General features: G+C 48.0%; 1 protein-coding gene across 10 annotated transcripts in view; it reads left to right on the plus strand.

The window, feature by feature from the left end:
- Positions 1–19,295, plus strand: part of LOC118919760 (uncharacterized) — a 194,862-nt gene that overhangs the window by 56,204 nt on the left and 119,363 nt on the right. For 5 of the 10 annotated variants that reach the window (XR_008993316.1, XR_008993309.1, XR_008993311.1 and 2 more), the window contains one exon: positions 6,788–9,625. The exons of 3 other annotated variants lie outside the window; for them this stretch is intronic. The gene's annotated coding sequence lies outside the window, so the exon portion shown is untranslated. Of the gene's footprint in view, positions 1–6,787; positions 9,626–19,295 lie in introns of those variants that run through there. 2 more of the 10 variants (XR_008993315.1, XR_008993314.1) reach the window with 2 other exon arrangements.

Here is a 19,295-nt window from a genome sequence, read left to right on the forward strand (position 1 = left end):
CTGAGCACCAGCTGTTGTGTGGTATTCCCTGCCCTGGGCCACTGGGTAAAGAGGGAGACAGAATCAAAACCAGGGAGTGGGCGACGTTCAAGTCTTGATGTTTTATTGGAGGAGAACATGCTCCCAGGGGTCAGGTGATCCCAGGACTGGGTCCTGAATGCCAGGCTGGGACAGGGTGCTGGAGAAAGGCAAGATGGGCCCACATCCCAGGTGGGTCACAGGTGGGATGTGGGAGGTTGTGGAGCTTCTGAATAGCTGGGAGGTTAAAAGTCTTATGGAGACAAATGACCGGAACCCACCTGAGAATGGGTGCAGCACCAAAGGGAGTCCCAGGACCTGTGGCACAGGGCTTCTGTTCAGGACATGGAGAGAAGCCAGGAGCAGCAGAATAGGCAGGGGTAGCCAGCCCTCGGGGGAGGGAGCCTGGTGGTGCCAGGGCATGGAGACAGCACTCCCAGGTCTGACCCTGAAGAGAAATCAGAAACACATGGCAACTCTGTGGGACTTGGTGGGGCGGGGGGGCAACCTTGGTTGCACATGGTTTGCATGTAGGGGAGAGACCTGTGTGGGTTTGAGGTGGTAGAAATCCATTCCATGAGAGGGACTCTCACAGAGAGCGGGGAGAGAGAGAAGCAAGGATGCTGGACCTGGGCCTTTGGAGGAGCAACTGCCAGACAGGAGGAGAAGGAGGAGGACACTGCCACCTCCAAGATGGGGACCCAGGGCCCAGGCCTCATAAAACTAGAGAAGCTATGGGTAGGCGCATGGAGGACCTCCGTGACCCTCTCTGGGAAGTGAGATTGAAGCTCACTTCTTGGATAGAGTGTTCAGGACAGGAGTGGGCTCAGGAATTGGAAAGATGTGAAATCCCGTCTGGGAGAGTGATATTTTAAGGAAGTGGTCCTAATAGGGCATCAGGATCCTGGAGTCCCTTTTATGAGCAGAACTGGAAGCAGGGCTGGAGGGGCAGCTCTCCCAGGGGAGAGAGAACTCAGACAAGAGAGATGCCAGGGGAGGTGGGTCTTGGGCAGGGGCTGCGGTGGGCTCAGAGGGGCGGCACATTGGGGAGTGCTTGCGGTCAGTGGGAAATCTTTGAAACTGGGGAGAGGAGAAGAGGGTGTTTGCATTGGGCTGGGCAGGGCCTGCTTTGGCCTGAGCTGGCCGTGCGTCCCAGGCCTCAACCTGGGGCTGGACAGGGCAGTGCTGGATCTGGGGCCCTCAGATCTCACCTCTGGGCAGCAACTCTTCTGCCCATGGTGAGACCCCAGTCTTCAGGGCCCATGCTGTCCTTAGCTATGCTGCCCAAGTGCCTGTGACTTTGTGCCCTGAACCTGGGTTTGCACATGGCTCCAGGAGTGCCCCAGGTGAGGTCTGGAGCTGGGCCAGGCCTGCACAGACCTGTGAGAATTTTGCATGGTGGGTGTGCCTGCTCTCCTGCCTTTGCTCATCTGTCAAGTGATGCTTGTCCAGTGAAATTGCTGGAGTTGCCTTTCAGGGCAAAGATTGTACCATCGGGTAGAAGTGACAGTTCTGTAGGAAGAACCCTGAGCTGGGCTCAGTCTCCTCATGTGCAAAGTGGGTCCTGGGCTAGGGCCCCTTCTTGTCCCAGGAATAAGCTACGCAGCCTTCCAGGGGTGTGGATGGCAGATGTTCGGGTCTGGGCGTCGGCTTCTCAGGGGGGTGAGTGTGGGGAGCAGTGCTGGGACCCTGGCAGCAGAGCTGGGACCTGTGGCAGCTCTACCAGCGTGCCCGGGCCGCTCTTGCCTCTCCTGCAAATTACAACATTGTCAGCCTGATGATCACTTTGTCTGCTGGGAAGCTGCCGCCAAAGACCTTTTAGGAGACTAAACATGAAGTGAGTCCAGTCTGCCCCACCAGCACGGTGCTCCTTGTTTGGTGTTTGGGTATTTTATACTCCGTGTCTTCTCTTAGGCTAAGAATGTTTAGAATTTGGGGGCCAAGGTTTACCTGGTGGGTGTAAAAGACTATTCTAAAGACCAGGTAATTCTGAAGAAGTAACCAGGTGCCATCTGTGAGTCTAGTTGACCAAAGGTTTCAAAGGTGGCTTTCACAGGATTGCCCAGAAGATGGGCCAGTAACCCACCCCAAGTGTCTGCACAGCAGATGGTCCTGCAGAAAAAAATAATGAACGAGTGTCACGTAAAACCGACACAACAGGTGAGGGTGGAAGAGCTTTCCCTTCTCTGAGGGTGGGCTGCTGGCAGATGCCAGGGTCTGGCCCTTGGTGCCTAACATGGCATGAGGCAAGAGACTGTCCCCTGGAATGGCCACCTCTGAGCCACCAATCCCTGGTCACTAATCTTCTCTTCCTTGCAGCTGAATAGCATTGCAGAAAGAGAATCAAGTGTATGGGGCCAACAAAGGATTTAAATCCCTGGAGGACGTGGTTTTCCCAGTGAGGGTGCAGCTAAATTGAGCAGGGGGAAGGGGTGGCTTTAATCCATGCCCCTGCCAGCCACTGTCCCTGAACCTGCCATCCCTCTGTATTCTATCTTGTGATAAACTCGAGACTGTCTCCTGGAATGGGCACCTCTGAGCCACCAATCCCTGGTCACCAATCTTCTCTTCTTGCAGCTGAATAGCACTGCAGAAAGAGAACCAAGTGTATGGGGCAGACAAAGGATTTAAATCCCTGGAGGACGTGGTTTTCCCAGTGAGGGTGCAGCTAAATTGAGCAGGGGGAAGGGGTGGCTTTATCCATGCCCCTGCCAGTCACTCCCTGAACCTGCCATCCCTCTGTATTCTAACTTCTGATAAACTCCTGCAATAACATTACAGGTGAGGAAGCATGCACTTACTGTGTAGGAGGTAAGAGCAGAAGCCACTGTTGTACACAGTAGGCCTGAGGCAGAGCTGGCTCAGTCTGGGTGTCTGGCTCCTCTCTCATTTATAAGGCTGGGCCTGTCCCCTTTAGGTCTTTCAGGTCAGAAACGCATGGTGGGCTTTGCCACATGTACAGGATGAGGCTGGGTTCCTTTAGTGGGCTCCACGGGTCATGGGCAGTGAGGAGAGACCCCTCGAGGGCTCAAGGCCCAGCCCAGGCTCCTGAGAGGAGACCCTCAGTGGCACCAGGAGGACAGCTGGCCCTGAGGGTTATACAGACGTTAGTTCAAATACAACTCCTTCCTCATAGGAGTCTCCTGGGAATTCTGTTTTTGGGTTGTCTGCCATAATTGAGAACTGAGGGAAGACAGCACTGAGCCCTTCCTCACACAGCCCTTTGCATGTCCCCTTTGTAGAACCTTTTGTAAATTTCTTGATCTGGTTCAGGTGTTAAGAAAAACGACAGTGTTTGCCGACAAAGGGACACTGGTGTCTTGGTGTATCCAGTGACAACAGCCCCACAGCAGGCTTACTTGCCCTCAGGAAGCTAAATCTTCAAAGCCCTTACTGAACATTCACTGTGGCCCCTGTAGGGTAGAGGCCACATGGACAAGTAGAGGGAGGAAAGGTTGGGAGCCTGGATACCAGCCATGCATACCAGGAAGTAATCCATCCCCAGAGGCTGATGTCTGCCAGAGAGGCAGCTCAGCTTGGAAAGGGCAGACAGGAGGGGAGACACGGCTGTGGAGACATGCCCATTCACAAGATTCTCTGGTTTTCACCTAAAAAAAGAACCCATTGAAGTTAGTTCTGAACAGTTTACCCTGCTCACATATTTCAAAAGGAAGGAGAGTAAGTGCCCTGGGTGGGCGGCCAGATGGTTAGATTTATGTACCATGATCTGTCCAGCCTGGGGGATGCCACCTCTGCTGGAGCTGCACAATCCTGTTCTGGGAGGGCTCAGCACATCATCTGCACCCACCTGTGTCTGTGGCCCCTGAAGGGCTCAGTGATGTCCTGTTTTCCAGGCCCTACCAAGTAGGGCAGGATGCAGGAGATGATAGGCCCCAGGGATGGTACCTATGGTCCAGGCAGTCTTTCAGAGCTAAGCCAACATAGTCATATGGAAGAGTTTGAATGGTGACACCAAGCAGCCAGCCTGGTCACATAGCCCATAGCCACCAGGGCGTCTGCCCCACACAGGGCTTCTCATGGCCTGGTCAGCCTTCATTGCAGAGGTTGACCTCATCTCACCTAGGGAGAGCTCTCCTGTCCCATGCTGTCTACTCTCAGCAGACCATAGGCTGATGTTCAGTCATTACATCGAGGACAGTTAAGGATTCCTCTGAACCCAAAATCTGTCATAATGGGTATGACCTTTGGGAGGGCTGCCACTAGAAATGGTAGGGAGATGCCCAGAAGCCGCCCCCCCGTGGGTGGCAGGGAGGCCCTAGTGGATGCAGTGGCAGAGGGTGCAGCTTCGCCTGTTATCCCCTCAGCTGTGGGGCTTTCAATTTGGAAGCCCCTAGTGGAAAATTGGTCTAGGGTAAAGTACCTCCTGGAGGGGTGTGGCCTTCCCCAGAACTGGGGAAGGGTGGTAACACTGGAAGGTGCATTTGGAAGACTGCCTGTGGAGACCCTCAGGGGCCGTATAGCAGCTGGCATTTTAGGGTCTCTTTTCAATGAGATAATGGAAAATGTTATATAGGAGAAAGAGGATTATTAAGAGGGTTAGTGAGGAGAGAGGGACTTGGGTAGGAGAGAGAACACACTTAATCGCTTGGAGGAGCTGAGTGATAACCTATGGGATGCTTTTAGAGAAGAGACAGCTGCTGAAAAGGCAGGTCATGCTCCTAGAAGATTCCTTAGCGGTGGCGAGGGGGGAGGAGGTAGGAGAAGCCATGTTGCAGGCGGTCATAGGGGAGGGGGAGGACACAGTGGTGCCTTCAGCCCCGGAGATGGTGGAGATGCTGGAGATGCTGGAGAGAGAAGAGGAGGCAGGGCCATGGGTGGATCTGCTACCCAGGCCACTGCTGGAGGTACTATCCTTTCCTGTTTTAAAGGCCCATCCAGCTGTAATTAAGAAAAATGAAACAACTCCGGGCTCCTCCGGGGGAGCAGCTGCCCCTTCCCCAGGTTGTGTAGCACTCTGCTTGGTCCCTATAGCAAGGATGAGCTGGTGGACATGAGCGTCAGGTATAGGCAGAGGCCATCAGAATCTCTGCCTATGTGGTTTTTATGTTTCTGGGGTATGGGGATGGAAAATGTTGTGTCAGGTACTGAGATGAGTAGAATGGGTTCCCTGAAGACTCATCCTTCCCTCCAGCAGTGGTTGCAAAATGCCCATCATTCCTCAGGGAATCAAGACACTCCTGGAATGGCTGACAGCTGTTGTCAGGGTAGTTTGGTCTAATCAGGGTGATTTACCATGTTTTCCCAGTAGTTGGAAAACATGCAAAGCTCCAACAGGTTCTCTGGGAATTGGGTATGAAATGTCTCTATCCTATGGACCTCCAGGGTGCTGATGAGGTGTTCACTGTAGGAACGAGAAACCTGGTGCTGCATACAGCTCCCCCATCTCTCTTTGGGTCCCTAGTGACTACTCTTGCCCCCCATCTAGGGCAACCCATAAGTGAGGCTACTCATACTTTAGCAGGTCTGGGGGAGGTTGAAACAATAAGGGCATGGAGGGAAGTACAGGCCACGACTGAAAGGAGAGGTGCAAAGGGCCCTGTGAAGGTTTCAAGGACCCAGATGTGGGTTGATTTGATAGAGGCCAGGTTAGTGAAAGAAAAACTCAATGGGCAGCCCAATAGAATATTGTTAGAACTGTGGCACCAATTAAAGCCAGAGCAGCAGTTCCAGCCACTGAGGTCCAGGACATGGAAACCAGAGTCAAGGCCTAATGCCTGGCCTGTGTCCCTGCAAAACTTCATGGGAGACAGTACTCAGGGTTCGCCTGAGCCCTCATCCCCACGGGAGGACGATTGAGCATCACAGTTTGACTGAGGAGGGGCGTCAAAGTCCCCACCTTGGGGGATAGGTGGGGACTGAAGGTCACATGTAGAATTCGCAATTCATTGGTTCCCTGTGAGTATTCAACTTGTACTGGTGCTCTTGGACACAGGCTGAGTGTTCCCTGGTTCATGTCAACCCTGAGCACTTTCCCAGGACACCTGCTGTGATAGATGGCTATGCAGGTAAGGAAATTAGAGTGAAGAAAGCCCAAATCTCCTTGGGGATAGGGCGTTTACCCCCAAAGGAGTATACCATGTACATTTTTCCCATCCCTGAATATATTTTGGGGGTAGATATCCTGCAAAGCCTCTGCTTACAGACCCCTGCAGGTGAGTTCAGACTGAGGGTATGTGTGGTAAAGCAGTTCTGAGGGGACATGCTCAGCACCCACCTGTACCTCTGCTTATACCTCAGTGGGTGACAAATACTAAGCAGTATAAATTGCCTGGTGGGGGACACGAGGAAATTGGAGAAACTCTACAGGAGTTGGAGAAGGTGGGGATCATAAAGCCCACTCATAGTCCTTTTAATTCCCCAGTTTGGCCAGTGAGAAAGCCAGACGGCTCCAGGCGTATGACTGTGGACTACAGGGAACTGAATGAATTCACACCCCCTTTACATGCTGCTGTCCACTCTGTATTAAGACATTCTGGACACCCTCAGCCATGAGTTGGGAACATCATTATGTAGTAGACGTTGCTAATGTTTTGTTTTAACATAGCACAGGAAAGCCAGGAACAGTTTGACTTCATATGGGAAGGCTGGCAGTGGACATACACTGTTCCACAGGGATACCTCCACAGTCCCCCCATCTGTCTTGGACTTGAAGCCCAGGACCTGAGCACATGGAGGAAACTTCAAGTGGTGCAGTTGTATCTCTACATTGATGATATTATGCTCACATCTGATTCTCTTTCAAATTTAGACAGGACAGTTCCTAGACTTGCAACATCTACAGGAAAAAGGATGGGCTGTGAACAGCTCCAAGGTTCAGAGACCTGGTTTGTCTGTGAAATTCGTGGGGGTTGTCTGGTCTGATAAAATGAAAATTGTTCCTGAAGCAGTCATGGACAAGGTCCAGGCTTTCCACACCCCTATCACTGTGGCAGTATTGCAAGAGTTTTGGGGTCTTTTGGGCTACTGGAGAGTGTTTATCCTGCACCTGGCACAAATTCTGAAGCCCTTATACTGGTTGGTATGAAAGGGCGTCAGGTGGGACTGGGATGAGACATGTGCAGGTGCTTTTACTGCTGCCATGTGGGCATTCAAGGCTGTACTGGTCTTGAATGTAATGGACTCAAGGCCCTGTGAACTAGATGTTCATGTAACCAAAGATGGTTATGAACGGGGTCTTTGCAGCAGCTTATACAGACACAGCAACCTTGGATTCTGGTCACAACTATGGAAAGGAACAGGTCCAGTACACCTTGATAGACAGCTGGCTGGTGTGTACCATGCCTTGCTGGCTGTGGAGCCCATTGCTGGAACAGTTCCCACCAAGGTAATAACCACCTATCCCATTGCAGGGAGGGTGTGAGACTGGACCCAAAGGCCACGGAGTGGCGTGGCACAGACACCTACACTGGCCAAATAGGGTGCATATTTACTAGCCCCTTAAGTGGAGAACTCCAACACTCTTTGGGGCCAGTGACCTATAACCAGTGGAAAACAGGAAGAACTTGCTTTTGAGCTATTGGTAGTTGAGACTCCTTTATCAGGACGGAAAAGCTCCTATACCTGAAGATGCATGGTACACAGATGGCTCTGGTCTTAAGACTGAGACAATATGGATGGAGAGGGGAAGAGCAGTCAATGGGGTGACTTGTGGACAGTATGGCCCATGATCACCTAAGAGCCATCCCCCATAGTTGTCTGCACTGACAGCTGGGCTATCGGCTTGATCCTGTGGCTGCTGACATGGTTGATCACCAGCCCATTTGGGTGCAAGACTTATGGGTGTCTGGTCAGGCTAAGATTGTTACTGTATATCATGCGACTTGCTATATGCCTTTGGCATCCCCAGGGAATGATGAAGCAGACACACTGGCCCAGGTGCATTGGCTAGAAGGAAAGCCTGCCTCTGATGTGGCCCAATGGCTACACCAGCATTGTTGCATGCGGGGCAAAAGACAATGTGGGCTTGTAGCCCGTCAGTGGGGCTTGCCTTTGACCTTTGAAGAAGTCAGCAGAGCCCAGTAGGAGTGCCTTGTGTGCTCTAAGAGGGACTTATACCGATTCCCACGGCAACATGGGACAGTAGTAAGGGGGCCTATATCCCTTGTCAGGTGGCAAATAGACTACATTGGGCCTCTGCCCATATCAGAAGGATATCGGTATGCCATGACTTGTGTGGACACAGCTATGAACATTTGGTTGCTTATCCTGCATGTGCCGATCAGCAAACCACCAAGAGGGGCCTAGAGCATCTCTTTGCAGCCTATGGCTGGCCTCAGGTGATTGAGAGTGATCAGGGCACCCACTTCACTGGACATGTGTTACAACAATGGGTGCAGCAATTAGGAATAAAGTGGAAATTTCATATACCATGTAATCCTACTGGGGCAGGCATGATATGGATGTTGAAATCTGGCCTGAATTCGGACACCAATAGTCTACAGGGCTGGTCAGCTCGCCTATGGACAGTGCAGCGTTTGAATAAGAAGCCATGTAAAGGAGCTTTGAGCCCTGTGGATTTGCTCACACACCTTGCTGCGTCTCCTACACAACTGTACATCCAAGCCAAAGAAGAGTTATTGAAGCCAGGATATGGCCAGCAGAGCCACACCCTGCTGCCAGCCCCTACTGCGTTAAGCCCTGCAGACACGGCTGAATGGACGTGGCCCTAGACATCTCAACACATGGACCAGCGATGGCTGGCTCTTCTGGCACCTTAGGGGAAACGCCTGGCAACTGTCCTTGTGTCTATTCCTGGAGTAACAGCAGTGGCCCCCAAAGATCATAGTAGTGTACCCAAAACATCCAGGAGGTAAGAGCATCTTGCGGGGAAGTTTTGTTTTATCTTTATGGCCGGTGCATGTACCTCCCGTAGCCCTTTATATTGACCCATCTGTAACTCCCACAGGGAAGGGGGTGAAAGTCTGGTATACTAGACCAGGACGAGAGCCCATTCCTGCCACTTTCCTATCAGAGGAACACTCTTGCTTGTATCCTACCTGATGGACAAGATTTTCCTATGCTGGTATCATTAAAACATGTATCTTATCGCCCTTAAGGTTATTTTCTCCTACAGACCTTGTGGCCTGCATGCACCTCCCGGCTGCAGCTGCCGCATGATGATTGCTGTGAACCCTCAGCTACTGCCTGCCTATGGAATGGACGAGCTATGGACTTAAACTGCATAAGACTTTGAACCTAGGTGAATCTTCCAGCTTGAAGATTGTCATGATTTTATTGCTGTTGCTATTGTATGTCAGTCTGGTCACAATGCTCCCGTTTTTTTGGCCAGGGACCATTGCGGAAGAGGGGGAACGAGTAGATTGTAAGGCAAGATTTCTGGAGTGGTGGCCTATAGGTAAAATTATAGTATTTACAGAATATCTCCCCTGGCTTTAGTTCATTTGCATATCCTCAGGGGTGGAGAGAAGTTTATCTCCATATCAGTGGGTAATTACCTTGGCAACCAAGGGTTTATCTGAACCTGAGAGGTTAAGGTGAGGTTTTTGCTTGCTTGCTTCTGCCAGAGCAGGCAAGAGAGACTGCCCCAGACTGCAGTTTGTAAACAATAAACAGATTTTAAACTTTATTTCTCCCTTTGACTGATTTCATTTTTAGAGGTATTTTGCCCTGGGATTTCCTCTCCCAGGACTTAAAGCCAGACTTGGGTGTCCAGAAAAGGGACAGGGGAGATGAGGCCAGCCTTCCTGTACAACCCTCTGATGACAGGTGGGGAGGCTGGGGCCTCTGGAAGACACTGGCAGCCTCCTGATGTGCTTCCTGCCTTGAAGGGGCAACATCCCTCCCCTTGGGCAGGGCCTGAGGGACAGCCAGTGTAGCTCAGACACTGCCCCGTGCAGCCCTGAGCTCCACCTGCCCTGGGACAAAGACTGAGGCCTAGATGGTTCCTCCCGTTTACTCCTCCCTAAGAAGCCCAGCTCCAGGGGCAGAGGGGAGGCTCTCTGGAGGGGAGGTGGCCAGGTGCAGAGAGCTCCAGGCTCTGGGGATTCTCACCTCCAAGCTTCAGGATCCTGGCCCCCTGTGCTCCTGGGGCACGGTTGCCTCCAAATAGTCATCCAGGTTGTCCAGAAGCAGCAGGTCAGAAACAAACATACCCAGGAAGGGGACCATGCACCGTGCCATCAGGGTGGGGTGGTGATGAGCCCCACCACTCTCATGGGCCCCTCAGACCCTCCCCTGCACCCCTCACTCTCAGCCTCCAGCTTCCCAAGCCTTCCACATGAAGCAGGCCAGGATCCTGAGCTGTCTCTCTGCACCTTGCTCCCACCCTCCTGGCTCCTCCCAGGGCTGGCTTTTTGCAAATCCCAGGGCCTGTGGTCCCTGTCCCCCACTGCAAAAAAAAATTCTTGTTTTCAGCCCTCCTCCGGTCACTCCAGTGCAGGCAGCTCAGGGACGGTGGCACCAGGAGCAGGTGGGGGGGGTTCCTCCACCACCCTGGCACCAGCCCCTCTCCTCTCACCTGCTGATGCCTGTCCTGGGCTCCCGGAGTCCCCTCTCCCCTTTGTCTAAAATGAAGGTCACCTCCAGGGTCAAGGACAGGTCAGAAAGGTCATGCTCCCTTTCCCAGTGTTCCCCCAGGATCCAGAACTTGGTTCCTGGACATCTGGCCTGAGTCATCTGGTCTCTATGCTGCCCCACCTGCAGCAGGCTCTCATTCTAGAACATTCACAGCCCCAGCATGCACTCACGGGTGCCCTTGGGCTGCCGCTGGGCATCCTGACACTCTTCTATATCTGAGAGTGTGAGGGAACTCCCTCTGCCTCCCAGGGTCCTGTGAGGACTCTGTGTCACCTGGCTGCCACCAAGGCTCCCCTCTACCTCCAAGTGGAGTGAGTTCAAAGCTTCTTGGAACCTGCTTGCCTGGGAGGCTTCCCCAAAGGTTGTCCACCCTCCGTGTCCAGATGAGGAGCCGAGAGTGGCAGTGACTGGATCAAGAGCCTCAGAGGAGAGGCTGAAAAACCCCCCCACCCAGATGTTGCAGCTTCCCTCCCACATCGGCCCTACCCTGACCAGGGGCCCCTCTTGTTTCTCGGTGGGTGTCAGGCCACCAGCCAGGTGGAGTCATGGATGGAGAGAAACGGGACATCTCATGAGCGTGGTGGAGCTTCCCTGCCCACCACAGCCCCCAAAAGGCCCTGCCCCCAGGCTGAGCCAGAGCACGTCAGAGACCTCACACCCAGAATCCCCTCCCTGCACACCCTACCCCTGTCCCCCATCCTTCCAGACCTCTAGCCTCCACTTTCATGGGTGAGCCCTTTCCTGCTAATCCCTCTGTCTTTGGCATTTAGATTCTTACACTTTCCTGAGCTCTTCTTGAGGAGAGGGTAAAGAAGAAAGAGAAAATGTGGAACTAAGCTGGAAGGTTTGGGGACAGATCCCTTTTGTTTGAGAACCCAGAAGACCCATCACCCTGGATTTCTACCATGTCCATGAGCCCTGGGGTCTCTGTGGCCTGGGCAGGGGTGCTGCATGTTGAATGGCCTCCATTCCCAATTCTCCTGGGCAGCTCTCCAGGCTGTTTATGTTACTTTTGGCAGAGACCTACTGCTGCAGAAAAAAATGCTGAAAATCTCCAACTGGTTCAACCCAGACCTGACATTTAAGGAAAGTGATTCCTTCAGGGGAACCCCTGGCCTAAGGTCCCAGGGAGGCTCAGACAGCTGCCATCCAGGTCAGTCTCTGTCTCCAGAGTCTGGTGCCTCCCAGGAAGTCCCAGTATAATATGGGGACCTTGACAACCCTAGAGGCAGTCCCTGGTCCACTCAGGTATTCTAATGGTGAAAGGGCTACCCAACTGGAAACCTCTCCATGTATTTTTATTTATTTATTTATTTATTAAGGTATTACTGATATGCACTTTTAGAAGGTTTCACATGAAAAACAATGTTACTACGTTGACCCATATTATTGAGTCTTCCTCACATACCCATTGCAGTCACTGTCCATCACTGTAGTAAGATACCACAGAGTCACTATTTGCCTTCTGTGTTCCTCACTGTCTTCCCCATGATCGCCCACACACCATGTGTGCTAATCAATACACCTCAATCCCCTTCTCCCTCCCATCCCACCAGACGTCCCCCACCCCTCCCCTTTGGTAACCACTAGTCCCTTGGAGTTTGTGAGTCTGCTGCTGTTTTGTACCTTCAGTTTTGCTTCATTATACTCCACAAATGAGGGAAATATTTTGGTTCTTTTCTATCTCTGCCTGGCTTACTTTACTGAGCATAATATCCTCCAGCTCCATCCATGTTGTTGCAAATGGTAGGATTTGTTTCTTTTTTATGGCTGAGTAGTATTCCATTGTGTATATGTACCACATCTTTATCCATTCATGTACTGATGGGCACTTAGGTTGCTTCCATATCATGGCTATTGTAAATAGTGCTGCAATAAACTAGGGTTGCATATGTCTTTGAATCTGAGAAATTGTATTCTTTCCGTAAATTCCTAGGAGTGGAATTCCTGGGTCAAATGGTATTTCTATTTTGAGTTTTTTTAAGGAACCTCCATACTGCTTTCCACAATGGTTGAACTAATTTACATTCCCACCAGCAGTGTAGGAGGGTTCCCCCTTCTCCCCATCCTCACCAACATTTGTTGTTTGTCTTTTGGATGGTGGCCATCCTTACTGGTGTGAGGTGATATCTTGTGGTTTTAATTTGCATTTCTCTGATTAGCGATGTGGAGCATCTTTTCATGTGCCTGTTGGCCATCTGAATTTCTTCTTTGGAGAATTGTCTGTTCAGACCCTCTGCCCACTTTTTAATCAGGTTATTTGCTTTGTGGTTGTTGAGGTGGGTGAGTTCTTTATACATTTTGGATGTTAACCCCTCGTCAGGTATGTCATTTACAAACATATTCTCCCATACTGTAGAATGCCTTTTTGTTCTGTTGATGGTCCTTTGCTGTACAGAAACTTTTTAGTTTGATGTTGTCCCATTTGTTCATTTTTGCTTTTGTTTCCCTTGCCTGAGGAGAAGCGTTCAGGAAAAAGTTGCTCATGTTTATATTCAAGAGATTTTTTGCCTGTTTGCCTTCTAAGAGTTTTATGGTTTCATGACTTACATTCAGGTCTTCAAGTTTACTTTTGTGGATTGGATGGGGTTAGTCAATAATCCAGTTTCATTCTTTTGCGTGTAGCTGTCCTATTTTACCAACACCAGTTGTTGAAGAGGCTGTCATTTCCCCATTGTATGTCCATGGCTCCGTTATTGTATATTAATTGACCATATATACTTGGGTTTATATCAGGGCTCTCTTAGTCCATTCCATTGGTCTATGGTTCTGTTTTTGTGCCAGTACCAAATTGTGATTACTGTGGCTTTGTAGTAGAGCTTGAAGTTGGGGAGCATAATCCCCCCAGCTTGATTCTTCCTTCTCAGGATTGCTTTGGCTATTCAGGGTCTTTTGTGGTTCCATGTGAATTTTAGGACTATATGCTCTAGTTTGTTGAAGAATGCTTTTGGTATTTTGATAGGGATTGCATTAAATCTATGGATTACCTTGGGCAGGATGGCCATTTTGACAATATTAATTCTTCCTATCCATGAGCACGGGATGTGTTTCCATTTATTGGTATCTTCTTTAATTTCTCTCATGAGTGTCTTGTAGTTTTCAGAGTATAGGTCTTTCACTTCTTTGGTTAGGTTTATTCCTAGGTATTATATTCTTTTTGATGCAATTGTGAATGGAATTGTTTTCCTGATTTCTCTTTCTGTTAGCTCATCATTAGAGTAAAGGAATGCAACAGATTTCTGTATATTAGTTTTGTATCCTGCAACGTTGCTGAATTCAGATATTAGATCTAGTAGTTTTAGAGTGGATTCTTTAGGGTTTTCTATGTACAATATCATGTCATGTGCAAACAGGGACAGTTTAACTTCTTTCTTACCGATCTGGATGTCTTTTATTTCTTTGTGTTGTCTGATTGCCATGGCTAAGACCTCCAGAACTATGTTGAATAAAAGTGGGGAGAGTGGGCATCCTTGTCTTTTTCCTCATCTTAGGGGAAAAGCTTTCATCTTCTCACTCTTATATAAGATGTTGGCTGTGGGTTTGTCATATATGGCCTTTACTATGTTGAGTTACTTGCCATCTATACCCATTTTGTTTAGAGTTTTTATTATGAATGGATGTTGAATTTTGTCAATTTTTCAGCATCTCTGGAGATGATCATGTCCTTTTTGTTCTTTTTGTTGATGTGGTGGAAGATATTGACGGATTTTCCAATGCTATTTCATCCTTGCATCCCTGGAATAAATCCTACTTGATCATTATTGATCTTTTTGATGTATTTTTGAGTTACGTTTGCTAATATTTTGTTGAGTATTTTTGCATTCTATGTTCATCAGGGATATTGGTCTGTAATTTTCTTGTTTTGTGGTGTCTCTACCTGGTTTTGGTATTAGAGTGATGCTTGCCTCACAGAATGAGTTTGGGAGTATTCCCTTCTCTTCTACTTTTTGGAAAACTTTAAGGAGGATGGGTATTATGTCTTTACTAAATGTTTGATAAAATTCAGCAGTTAAACCATCTGGACAAGGTGTTTTGTTCTTAAGGGTTTTTTGATTACCAATTCAATTTTCTTGCTGGGAATTGGTCTATTCAGATTTTGTTTCTTCCTAGGTCATTGTTGGAAGTTTGTATTTTTCTCGAAAGTTGTCCATTTTTTCTAGGTTATCCAGTTTGTTATATAATTTTTCATAGTATTCTCTCATATTTCTTTGTATTTTTGTGGTGTCTGTCATGATTTTGCCTTTCTCATTTCTGATTCTGTTTATATGTGTAGACTGTCTTTTTTTCTTGGTAAGCCTGGCTAGGGGTTTATATATTTTGTTTATTTTCTTGAAGAACCAGCTTCTGCTTTCATTGATTCTTTTTATTGTTGTATCCTTCTAAATTTTATGTATTTCTGCTCCAATCTTTATTACGTCCCTCCTTCTACTGACTTTGGGCCTCATGAGTTTAGAGTGTTCATATGGGATTGTTCTTTCCCGAGGTAGTCCTGTATTGCAATACACTTCCCTCTTAGCATGGCCTTTGGTGCATCCCACAGATTTTGCAGTGTTGAATTATTGTTTTCATTTGTCTCCATATATTTCTTGATCTCTGTTTTTATTTGGTCATTGATCCATTGATTATTTAGGAGCATGTTGTTAAGCCTCCATGTGTTTGTGTGCTTTTTCATTTTCTTTGCATAATTTATTTCTACTTTCATACTTTTGTCATCTGAGAAGCTGGTTGGTACAATTTCAATCTTTTTCAATTTACTGAGGCTCTTTTTGTGGCCTAGTATATGATCTGTTCTTAAAAATGTTCCATGTGCACTGAGAAGAATGTGTATCCTGTTGCTTTTGGATGGAGTGTTCTGTAGATGTCCATTAGGACCATCTGTTGTAATACGTTGTTCAGTGCCTCTGTCTTATTTTCTGTCTGGTTGATCTGTCCTTTGGAGTGCGCAGTGTGTTGAAGTCTCCTAAAATTAAAGCATTGCATTCTATTTCCCCTTTAAATTCTGTTAGTATTTGTTTCACATATGTAGGTGATCCTGTGTTGGGTGCATAGATATTTATAATGGTTATATCCTCTTGTTGGTCTGACCACTTTATCATGATGTAATGTCCTTCTTTGTCTCTTGTTACTTTCTTTGTTTTGAAGTCTATTTTATCTGATACAAGTACTGCAACTCCTGCTTTTTTCTCCCTATTAGTTGCATGAAATATCTTTTTCCATCCCTTTACTTTCAGTCTGTGTATGTCTTTGGGTTTTAAGTGAGTCTTTGTAGGCAGCATTTAGACGGCTCCTGTTTTTATCCATTCAGTGATTTTATGGCTTTTGATTGGCGCACTGAGACCATTTACATTTAGGTGATAATCAATAGGTATGTACTTATTTCCTATTGCAGGCTTTAGATTCGTGGTTACCAGAGGTTCAAGGGTAATTCCCTTACTATCTAACAGTCTAATTAAACTCATTTAGTATGCTATTGCAAACATAACCTAAAGGTTCTTTTTTTTTTCATCCTTTTTCTTCCTCCATTCTTTTTATATTAGGTATCATATTATGTACTCTTTGTCTATCCCTTGATTGACTTTGGGGGTACTTGATTTGATTTTGTATCTGCTTAGTAATTGATCTACTTTCTTTACTGTGGTTTTATTTCCCCTGGTGACAGCTATTTAGCCTTAGGAACACTTCCATCTATAGCAGTCCCTCATAAATACACTGTTGAGAGGTAAATACACTGTGAGGTAAATTCTCTCAGCTTTTTCTTATCTGAAAATTGTTTAATCCATCCTTCAAATTTAAATTATAATCTTGCTGGATAGAGTGTTCTTGGTTTGAGTCCCTTATTTTTCATTGCATTAAATATATCATATTACTCCCCTTCTGGTCTGTAAGGTTTCTGTTGAGAAGTCTGATGGTAGCCTGATGGGTTTTCCTTTGTATATGATCTTTTTTCTCACTAGCTGTTTTTAAAAGTCTGTCTTTATCCTTGATCTTTGCCATTTTAATTACTATATGTCTTGGTGTTGTCTCCCTTGGGTCTGTTGTGTTGGGCGATCTGTGCACCTCCATGGCCTGAGAGACTATCTCCTTCCCCAGAGTGGGGAAGTTTCCAGCAATTACCTTCTCAAAGACAGTTTATATCCATTTTTTCTCTCTTCTTCTGGTTCCCTATAATGCAAATATTATTTCGTTTGGTTTGGTCACACAGTTCTCTCAGTATTCTTTCCTTCCTAGAGATCTTTTTTCCTCTCTGTGCCTCAGCTTCTTTGTATTCCTCTTCTCTAATTTCTATTCCATTTATCGCCTTTTCTACTACATCTAATCTCCTTTTAAATCCCTCCATTGTTATGTTTCATTTCAGATATTGAATTTCTTAATGATTGAATCTCCTTTCCAAATTCATCCCTGAGTTCTTGAATATTTGTCTGTACCTCCATGAGCATGTTTATGATGTTTATTTTGAACTCTCTTTCAGGAAAATTGGTGAGTTCAGTTTCACTTGGGCCTTTTTCTGTTGTTTGTGGGATTTTTGTTTGAACCAGGTTCCTTTGACGTTTCATATTTGTATGTGGCACCCTGTAGTGCTCAGAATCTCTAGCCTCTGTAGCTGCTCAGCCCCTGGAGTGATGTCAGGGGCCACAGGGAAGCGGTGCTGGTGCCTGGAGGGAGGAAAGCGCTGTTGCCTGCTTCCCTTCTGCAGTGCCTGTCTCCACTCTCAGAACCAGTGGGCCAAGCACACAGGTATAAGCCTCTGTGCTTTGCATTTGTAGCTGCTGTAGGCTGGGCCTCCCAATTGGCTTACCTGAAGCCAGGGCAGGGACTGTTGGTTTGCGAGCCTTTGCAGGTAAGCCAGGAGGAAGGTGCAGCAGGCTGCGTATCACAGTGGGGGGCCGCAGAGCTAGGTAGCCAGCTAGGGGGTTGGAGCACCTGAAGTTCCTGAAAGTTCCTATCCTGCTGGGCCGAGCATGTCTAGACAACCTTGTCCACCTATCCCTTCTCCCAAGCAGCAAGCTCTGTGCAATCCCCACCCATTCAGCAGCCGTCTCACTGCTAGGAAGCCTCTCAGACCACCTTCCTTTCCTTTGTCCCATTTGTGGATGCCTGTCCTCCATAAATGGCTAGAATCTCATTCTCTCCAAATATTCCTCCTGTCCTTGCTTTCCAACCCCATTAATCTCCAGAGCACCATGTAATGTAGATTTGTGCTCCCGAAGCAGATCTTCAGGGCTGGGTGTTCAGTAGTCCTAGGCTTCCACCCCCGCCCCACTCCACTTCTCTTCCTCCCGCTGGTGAGCTGAGTTGGGGCTAGGGCTTGGGTCCCACTGGATCAAGGCTTTGGTATATTGCCCTGTTTCATGAGGTCTTCTCTGTTCTCCAGGTGTATGCAGTCTCATACAGCCTTCTTTCCTGTTGCTCTTTTAGGATTAGCTGTATTAACTATATTTTCATGTTCTATGTGTTTTTGGAGGAGTTCTCTGTCTCACCTCTCATGCCTCTATCTGTATTTCTTTCCCTATCTGTGTATTTTTAAGCCAGGTAGTGGAAGAGCTCTGAAAAGCAAAATTCTTTTGCTTTTATTGGGATCTCTATTCAAGTGAGGCCATTGCCTGAGCTCTGAGGGCAGTTTGGGTGCCACTGGCTGAGAGCAGTTGGATGTCACTACTTTCTTGACTCCATGCCAAACCACGCCTGTAGAATTGGCCACAAGGTTACCCTGATTCACTGGTCAGGCTTCCTAGTGCTGTACTCAGTAGTGTGTGGGGCCGTGAACCCATTTCCCTGCCTATGTAGGGCAGCAGAACTGACTCCAAGGCCAGCATGATTGACTGGCTAAGGACCCAAATCAGGCAGAACTGCCCACCAAGTTTCCTGGCCTGACTGGGCACCTGGGTCAGCTCTGCAGAAGGGAAGAATCCCCAGCTGTGATGATTCTGCTTGGATGCCATTGAAAGTGGGGCAGTGGGTCAGGCTATGCAGCTTCTCTGGGACTCTGACTAGGCTTCCCCATCAAGGAGAACTTGGTGTTATATTCACCAGTGGATGGAGATAGGAATTTGCTTCCATGCTGGATGAGGGGTACAATTGGTCCAAGGCCTGTACAGCCTGTTGGCTGAAGACCTAAATCATACAGAACTGCACAAAATCTCCCTGACCAGCCAGGACCACTGGCTGTGCTGTATCCATGGGCAGAACTGAGACCATGGACCACTGAGAAGAGAAATATATTCCGTCAGTATCTGAGCCCTGGTTCCTGTAAGACACACCTTCCTGTCTTCTCAATCCCAATCCAATTCCACTACCAAGCTCTATAGGTTCCTCCTTCAAATATTGGGTAAGGTCAGATGTCCACACTGGGTTGTCCTCCTCCTGCTGGTGAAGGCCCAGGGAGGCCCTCTCAGTGCAATGCTATAATGGCTTCTGGGAGGGGCCATGTGCTTGGAGTGTAACTATTCCTCATACCCTTCTAATGCAGTCCTTATTCTTCTCGAGTTCTCGGGGAACTTCAGCCTCACTCCCATGCTCTGGGATTTCAAAATGGAATCTCATCTATGGATAGTCATCAAGCATGTTAGCGTGGAAGGAAAATTTGATTATGTTGACAGAAACTTAATGAGGAAGGATCTGAATGATTTGGAGGCAGAGGTACAGATTTTCAAGTTCAGGAAAATGGGCACCAAAGATTTCCTTTGTATTTTTTGAAATGTTAAGGGTATGGAAGGTAACTA

This window comes from Manis pentadactyla, chromosome 13 (assembly GCF_030020395.1).
Source record: "Manis pentadactyla isolate mManPen7 chromosome 13, mManPen7.hap1, whole genome shotgun sequence".
NCBI classification, from domain to species: Eukaryota; Metazoa; Chordata; class Mammalia; order Pholidota; family Manidae; genus Manis; species Manis pentadactyla.